We start from the raw sequence: 9,393 nt of genomic DNA, 5'->3' as shown, positions 1-9,393 counted from the left end.
TAGCAACATGATTAGCATGTTGCTAGCATGATGCTAACATGATTAGCATGTTGCTAGCATCATGCTAACATGATTAGCATGATGCTAACACAATTAGCATGTTGCTAGGTGGTTGCTAGGGTGTTTTTGGTGGTTGCTAGGCGGTTGCTAGGGTGTTCTGGGTGGTTGCTAGGGCGTTGCTGTTGTGGGTCTGGCTTGTCAGGCTACATTTAAACCTGACAAATATAAAAACCAAATATACCAAATATAAAACGACTGTTATATCTGAAAGCAAACACAATAATGGAGTTAATTACAAAACTGTATTGCACGCATGCTACAGTGATACATTTATATGCTTTTGAAAGAAGTCTCTTAGGGCTCGTCAACCTCGCATTTATTTGATCAAAAATAGAACAACAAAAAAATGTAAATATACAATTTAAATGGTCATAGATGCACTTTTATGATGGACAGATACTTAAGTCCACAAGAATTACTTGTGTATGAGAGCTGCTGGTACAGAATTCTATATTTTTCTATACAAGCTGTGATTTTGGGAGCAAAATGTTCGTTATTTTTTTTGTCTGAAGGATTATATTGCTCATTGCACATAACAGGAAGGTGTTTGGTTATTACTTTGTTAGTGATTCTCAATATATCCTGAAGTCTGTATTAATTTACTACAGTGTGCTGCTACAGACACTTTTCTTGTTGGTTCTTTGCAATGTTGGGACATATTCTGGCAAATGTAACCTTCCTGTTGACTTGTAAAATCACTTACACTTGTTTTATTAATAAAAGATATTGGAAGTAAATTCATCATGGGTCATTACAAATACTTTGCTTTAAAAGTACTGAGTGAGAAAAAGAAAATCTGTATTAAAAAAAAGGTGCATCGATAATCGTTTTACCATCACATTCTGTCCATGTGTCCAAGATTTTAACTTGTATACGTGTAGAACGTTCACTAAATATGCTACTGGCAATGTGTTATATAAAGGATTTTGTGCATTGTGTTTTCTAATGGTAATTTGATGGTGGATTTTTGATATGATCAGTTCACTTGTCATTGTCTCTATTTTCTTTCAGATTCCACAGAACCCAGCGTGAATGAATCAGTGAACGTAGTGAAGCCTCAGTCAAATGAAGAGATTCGTGATGGAGAGAAAGAATCGGTGACTGTCGTGATGCCGCTGTTGAATGACGTGGATGAGCCGCAGGAGACCAGCTCACTTTGAGAAGACACACACATCAGTGTCAGGGATGGATTATAACACGGTTGTGCCCCGTGCATGTGTTTAAAGCCGCCCAGCGCACTGATTTCTGTTGATTTCTTGGATTGATTGCTCTGGTCTAGTGTGTTAATCTGTGCCTGATTCGTGTCAATCCCTGTGACATCATCAACAGTTGAGCTCCATCTTCATGAGCCTCCGTCCAGTGAACGTGAGAAATGAATGTGTGTGTGTGTGTGTGTCGAGCTGTTAAACTCGTGTGTCAAAAACTTAAATGAAGAAACATGTTTGTCAAACACTTTCCTATATCCTTTTATTAATGTTACATTTCATATCTGTTACTCCATTAGCAGTTCAGCTTTGATTTTGTGTGATTGTACAGTGAGTGTCATAAATGAGCAGTTTCTCAGTATTTCACTAACCATTGAATGTGCTGTTTTATATAATAATTAACACCAATATCAGGTCAATGCTCAAGTTCAGCTCTGAGGTCATGTGTGTGTGTGTGTGTGTATGAGACACACAGTGTTACTTTAATGTATGTGATATTTTTTTATTATTGTAGAAATTAACCAAATACTTATTGAAGTTTATATTCTTTTTACTATTTTATATTTTAATTTCAATTAAAATTGTGCCTTTGTACCTTTTATCTGCTACAGTATATTAAATACTTTCCCTTAAATATATTAACCATAGATCTGTTCAGAAGTGAATCTGTTTCTCCGTCCTTTAATCAGATCTGAATGTGAAATTGTAATTATGACCTGAATATAGAGTGCCAGAATCATACTCAAGCTCTTGACTGATAAACTCGCCTTAATACACTCGTTTTTTTTGGGTTATTTTACATTTCTCTACTTTAAAACAGAAATGTGATGTACATTGTGTTGTGCTTTAGATTCATCACGTCTGCTTGATATATTCTCATCTGTAAGTCGAGATGAAAGCTTCTGTCTGATTATTAATATTCATGTAAGATTTCTGTCCTCTAGAGTCTGTTGTCAAAAACTGACTGAGCTTTTGCTTCCACGGACAGCTGTTCTAACATGAGACGCATGATTGGTTTGTTTAAAAATGTCATGAATACACACATTTGTATCTGAATGTTATAAAAATAAAATAAATATTTGTGTGAAATGTGTGTTGATTCATTCTGTATTCAAAAATTTAAATTAAATTAAAAAATCAGATTGATCATGAGAAATGGAGAATTCCACTCAGACCACCGGTTTCACAGACAAAGCTTAAGATTAAATGTTTGAGCTGTTTTAACTGAAAGCAATATTTTATCTTAAAATATGTCAATGCCATGGTTTTGTCTCGAGATGAACACTGGTAATGTTTTTTTACACATATTTATAAAAGCTACTTAAATGTCCTAATTAAACTAAGGCCCAATCCTGTCTTGTTATTCTGATTTTTTATTTGTTGCTATGGCGAGTCAGTGTGTAGGTATCTAAGATTCTACCATCTAAGAACCCCGTTATATAAACCCGGGACGAAGGAGGGACACGCTGTCGAAGAGCCCTCACGGTTGGAGGGAAGGAGGCGGGAACCGGCAAACATTCAACAAACTTTAATTAAATAAACAAAACAAAACGAAAGTAAACCACGGGCAGCCCCTCACAGACGACTGCCCGCACACACATAACAAAACTCAACGTAAAGTCCAGGCCTGGTCCGCACGGGCGCAGGAGTTGGTGTCGCGTTTTGCGCATGTGCCTGTATGATGACCAGTTGATTCATCATGCTAAAACTGCATATTAATCTTTTCAGAATTTCATTGGCTATCAGACAAGACCATCATTTCCTAATTCTGATGCAATTGGATCGAATTACTGCCACTCAAAATGAGGTTGGTACCTTCCTCTATCACGAGCGCTCCTTGGCTATTGAAGTCTGTGGACACCTCTTAGATGCACCGATTGGTTCATATGAGGTGTCAATCTAAAGAAGAGAGTTCAACAATGCTCAAGGAGGATGTGGCATTTAAACGATGCCCAATTAAGGGGCCTAAAGTGTGCCAAAAAAACACCCCCCACACCATTACACCACCACCACCACCTGCCTGCACAGTGGTGTAACAAGGCATGATTGATCCATGTTCTCATTCTGTTTACGCAAAATTCTGACTCTACCATCTGAATGTCTCAGCAGAAATCGAGACTCATCAGACCAGGCAACATTTTTCCAGTCTTCAACTGTCCAATTTTGGTGGACTTGTAGCCTCTTTTTCCTATTTGTAGTGGAGATGAGTGGTACCCGGTGGGGTCTTCTGCTGTTGTAGCCCATCCGCCTCACGGTTGTGCGTGTTGTGGCTTCACAAATGCTTTGCTGCATACCTCGGTTGTAACGAGTGGTTATTTCAGTCAAAGTTGCTCTTCTATCAGCTTGAATCAGTCAGCCCATTCTCCTCTGACCTCTAGCATCAACAAGGCATTTTTGCCCACAGGACTGCAATTAATGAGAAATTGAACAGGTGTTCCTAATAATCCTTTAGGCGAGTGTACATTCAATAATAGACACAGCAGACTTCAACTCGACTCAGTTACAGCTAATTTAATAGGCTTACTGTAGATAAACTTCACTCTTCTCACTGCATGACAAAAACAAGTCTGAGTAGACTTACACAAAAATATAAAATCACAAATCTTTACAGCTTTTATTTAAAAGGTTTACAAGTACATAAAAGGTTTGTCAATATTAAATATTCAATTTTGAAAATAAATGTCACTCAATTCAGTGTCTCTCTTCACTTGATATGTAATTCTGTATGAAATCACAATGATATAATCATCAGTGCATCAATCAAAACTGTAAGCCTACAGGGTTTACTGCCTTTTCTGCCTCATTAAACTGACGTAGCATCTAATTTTTAAGCTTTCGCTTCTTTAATACGGCTAATGGATCTGAATCTCACGTGCTCAGTCAGAGTGAGAAGATCTGTTCCTGTAAACGGTGAGACGGGTCATTCCATGACCTCAGAAGGTTTCTGCATACTGCTGAAAGTGACATCTGAGAGGGCCGTGACAATAAACACAGTTCTGTTTTCTTACCATAACCGTGAAATAATTTCAAATGACTTAAATATTTGTTTCAATCTTTCTTAAGTCAAATTATTCTGACAAATTTCATTGTGAGAGTCTGGTGTAGTTTGTACTGCCCATCATGTTCAATCTGATAAAGGCCTTTAAACACTTAGACACACTCTTCTCAACTACGCAGAAACTCTTTCTCACTGTTTGAACAGAAACATCCTTCAACTGTCTGAGCTATTCAGATCCATTAACTAAAGCAATTCTTATCTTTCTTATTTCAGATTCAATATTCTTTAACTTAACCTGTAATATGCAAGTTCCTTACTTTTCTAAAATCATAATCATTATTAATGAAAACAGGAATTTTGACCTGATGTTTACATGCCATTTACATGATTAGAACACTTTAAAGTTCAGCATTGCACATAAAATAGAAACAAGCAACTAAAAGTCCATCCGTCAATGACAATATAAACATTTCAAGTGGAATTCACAGTTGTTTTTACTACGAGAGGAATTTTTTTTTATCAGGATGCCTTTCTGTCCTCCACTGTCAAACTCGTCTTGATCTGATGTCATAAACCAGCACAGCAACAGCGGCCACGCCCACCAGAGCAGAGAGAGCCAATCGGATCACAGCTTCAGCGAACCCATAATAGTGGACATAGTCTATAGCAGTGGTTCCCAACCACATTCCTGGAGCCCCCCTAACACTACACATTTTGCATATCTCCTTTGACTGACACACCCATTTCAGGTCTTTGAGTCACTACTAATGAGCTGATGACCTGAATCAGGTGTGTTTGATTGAGGAGACATGCAAAATGTGCAGTGTTAGGGGGGCTCCAGGAATGTGGTTGGGAACCACTGGTCTATAGGGATGAGAGGAAAGTACAATTTAAAATCATTTAAAGACTTTGGTTGTTAAACTAAACTGTTAAACAGCTGATAGTTCTGTTCTAGCTCATAATCATCAGTTTTGGGCTGTTAACAGCAAGCCATACTTTAATGGTGGGAAAACGCACAAGCAAATCCTCTAAATTGTAGTTCAGAATGTTTATAGAACTGTAATCGTAGTGATTTCCATAATGACAGTGATGTTTGATGGCTGTGTGTGTACCTATCTTGTTTACAGTGAGCGGCCAAAAACGTATATCAGGCAAAAGCACCGTTCACATACGAGCTGTATTTTGCTAATACTGGAACAGCAGAAACGGCGTGTTCTCTTTACTGTGTTGCCAGGACCATTTATTACACTGGAAAAAAATTAATTGTTGGATTTACATTAATTGGGTACATCTGTCCCACGTGAATCAAGTTAAATAACCATGATTTGCTCATGTTACTTCAACAACATGGAGTAATACATTTTAATTGACCAAATTAAGTTGTCTCAAAGTGAATTTTATATGGCTCCCTGACATGATTCAGGCATTCAATTTCATATATTCATACATCCATGCCAGTTTCATATGATTTCATTAACACAACTTAATTATAATACTGCACTAGCTAATTGACAAACCTTTAGTTAGCAACAGCACACATTAGCATCTTAAATGCTAAGCATTCATCAAAGCTGCTATTATTACTAACATTAGTTGTTTTAGTCCACAGCCTAAGCAAATGCTCCACTCTTCTCCACAATGGTAACTCATCTTGATCAAAAATACAAAAAACTTTTATATATAAAATAACAACATTTACTCTCTTGATTTAGCAAAATGCAAGCAGACTGGGAACTAACAAGCCCCGCCCAGTTTCAGTTAATGCAACACAAATCATTCATGTAACACAAACGGATTAAGTCAATTTGTAAATTTCAATTTGACTTGTATTTAAGTGGACTGAACACAATCAAAATAAGTTAGGACAAAATGTAGAGCAAATGTGCTGCTTTAGCTTCTTTCAGTGTACTTTATACTCTAAACACAAGTTACTTTCTTTTTTACTTTACCAAACAAACAAACAAAAACATTATAGTATTGTTTCACGAGTTCACACTTACAGCATTTAAATGTAAAGAGTAAAGATTATGCGTATTTGGCGTGCTGTCCGGGGAGGGCTCCGGGCTCGGAAATTTTGCCCGAACCCAGAGAATCCCCCCTGTGATGAAGATAGTCTAGAACTAGATTGCAGTTTATGATTGTTTTGATATTTATAGCAGTTGATTTAAGTAAGTGCGGAGAAGGGTTGGTGGTGGGATGCTGAGAAACTGTCAATGACAGGAAGGTAAATCGGCTGTCTATATACACCTCCTATCATTGATTAACTGATTAGTTTAATTTGCTCCTCTTGTGCTCAATTTAGGTTTAATTATCTGAGCCTGCTCCACCTGTGTTTAATTCGATTTAATTGCCTGCGCGTGCTTCTCCCGAAATTAGTTTATAAAACTTCAATTGTCAACTCTGTTATGGGCAAATTAGGCAATGTGTAGAAATAACATTTGAAAGAAACAGGATTGATGATTTTAAACGTTTTAGCCAAAAACTCATGTCACTAATGAAATCAGAATTTACAAAAAGACTTTAAACAACCCACTGTGTGATCAGTGATAAAGTATGTTCTTCTTTTTATATTGTGGTGATAAGTTTGGCATTTTTTCAAAATGACCCATTAGATTAAAATATTTCCTCAGAGAGAGCACACACACCTAGCCTGACAAGCCAGACCCACATCAAGATGTTTGGTCTGGAAACTCACCATAGACAGCTCAATCCGAGGGGCGGGATAAACGGTTGTCTTTCAAACTCCCTCTGCACACGATAGGATAGCGTTACACCAACCGGAGCAACGACGGTGAAGGGGAGCTCGCTGACTGATTAAACATTCACCGTATCCCGTCAGCTAAACTCCGAACACATCTTTCCTTTTTAAGAATGACTTCAGTGCCGTTCTTTGTTCTTTTCTCAGAGGAAAGCTTAACTCCAAGTCTTCCGGAGTCGCGGTCAAAGCTGATTCCAAAGACCGCCGCCGTTCGCCAGTTTCTGTGTTTACTAGAAGCACGCAAACGCAACTCAGCCGTCTTCATTATGGCCCCGCCCGCCGACTCTATACACGATGTGATTGGGCCGTCCAGATTCTGAGGAATACAGCTCAGATAGGAATTGAGAGTTGCTAGACCACACTTGCGGGCAAATTAAATTTGCTGCCGCTAGGGTGCGTCTAGATTTCTAAGCTAACACACACCGTCATGACGGCATCATCATCTTAAATCAGCACTAGGTAACTTTTCAACCTTCATAATATATTTTCAAGACTCTTGTGATGATAAATCGACTTACAATAGGTTGAATGACACGTCTGCCATAGCCTGATGGGGTCTGTATCGTTTTTAATTGTACTTTTAAACTTCCGGTTTCGGGTAGTAACCTGAGAAAAAAAAAGAACTACAAAATTTGACTGCTTTACGGCATATACGTCACTTCCACCAACACCCACACTTCCTTACATTCGGACGTACGAGCCCAACTTTGTTCGTCGGATAATATAGTCATGTCCGAAGCAGTACAGACAAATAAGAAAGAAAAGGTTTTGTTGGAGGAAAGCAATAAGAGGAAACGAGAAAGTGATGGGATTAGAGGCAGGACGAGGATGAACATTGGACCAGCGTTTGCTCATTGGCGTGAGCTGAAGGAGGCGTACCCGACCGATGCTGTCCTGCTTGTTATGGTGATTATCTACCACTCAAACATTGAACTGAAGTATCATATAGATTCTGTAAAACGGTAACCAATAGACTACTATAATGACGCTGCCTTGTAAACGTGAGCATCGTGATTATTTGGCATTTGAAAAAAATAAAACCCATGAAATTATATTCATATGACATGCTGAAACATATGCCACTGACTGTACCTGGGATGAAGACATTTCACACGCGCCGCCAGAAGAACACCTGCATGTGAACTCCTCCTGCAGTGTTCAGGGGAACTGTTAGTGCTGCACCGACCCGTGGCGCCACTTATATGAAATTATTTGGCCTGCCCTGCACCACTGTATATATTTTTACAACCCGCCCCGCACCCACGACCATTAAATAGATATACGGGGTCCGCGGGTTATGAGACGACCGCGTATTACTAGTTCAGGGCTATCAGGGCTGTCATGTCAACAAATGCACGCGCGATGGCATCCCCTGATGTAGGATGACAGAGCATACGACAGTTAGTTAAGGTCATTATTTTTTCCCAAGTGTAGGGGGACCCCAAGAGCAAAAGTTGCCAAGTGCTGCTTTAAAGGGAACAGAGCAGCTGCTGGTGCTACTATTATTTGATGAGTTTTGTGATGTAGCCTAAACACTAACATAATTCATTTGGTTGTAGAATTTGGTTGTCACTCCTGTATATTACAAAATCTTATGTATACTTTGAAGCGCTCAAAAGAGGAACCACAGTTTTATTTAAGTATTTAAGTATTTTATTATAGTTGACCCCGCCCCATCGTCATCACTGTCATACCTGAATGTTTTTGGGAGAGTCGTCTGATGTCCAGATGTTGAGAATGATTTCTGATGGGATTGTTGAGCACACAGCTGTAGGTGTTGTTATCCTGATATTCCACCTCCAGATGTAAAGAGACGCTGCTGCTGAGATCAGACACACTGATGCTGGACCATAAACTGTTTCCTTTGAACCAGGAGAGAGTCACATGACTCACATTCAACACTGAACACAGCAGTGAACATGATGATGAAGATGATGAAGGATGTAGTGCGCAGTATCTGGTGATGACAGGAATGGGCAGAAGAGCTGAACAACACAAGAAAATAGAGAGCGTCAGAACAAAAGAAGGCTTCATTGTTTGCCAGTGTTTTATAAACCCAGAAATATAAGAAAAAGCAAATTAAATCGCACTTCTGGGCAATAAAGTCACAGTTTGAGGTATAATGTAATAATTGTGAAATCCAGTATGAAGTCGGAATTTTAAGAAGTGTTAGAAGTAAAGTCACAAATGTGAAATATAAAGTTGTAAAGTCAGTTTTTTGATGGAGAACTCTTTGAGTTGCCTTTCACCACCTGAAGCTTTCCTTCTGTGCTGAGAATAAAAAAAAGAGAAAAGCCAGACCAAAAAGAAAAGCAACCAACCACAAATAGTTCAGATTGTATTACATTTAGGAATGTATATTGAACTATACC

The sequence above is a fragment of the Pseudorasbora parva genome, chromosome 14 (assembly GCF_024679245.1).
Source record: "Pseudorasbora parva isolate DD20220531a chromosome 14, ASM2467924v1, whole genome shotgun sequence".
Lineage (NCBI taxonomy): Eukaryota > Metazoa > Chordata > Actinopteri > Cypriniformes > Gobionidae > Pseudorasbora > Pseudorasbora parva.
Note: the sequence above shows the minus strand (reverse complement) of the source record.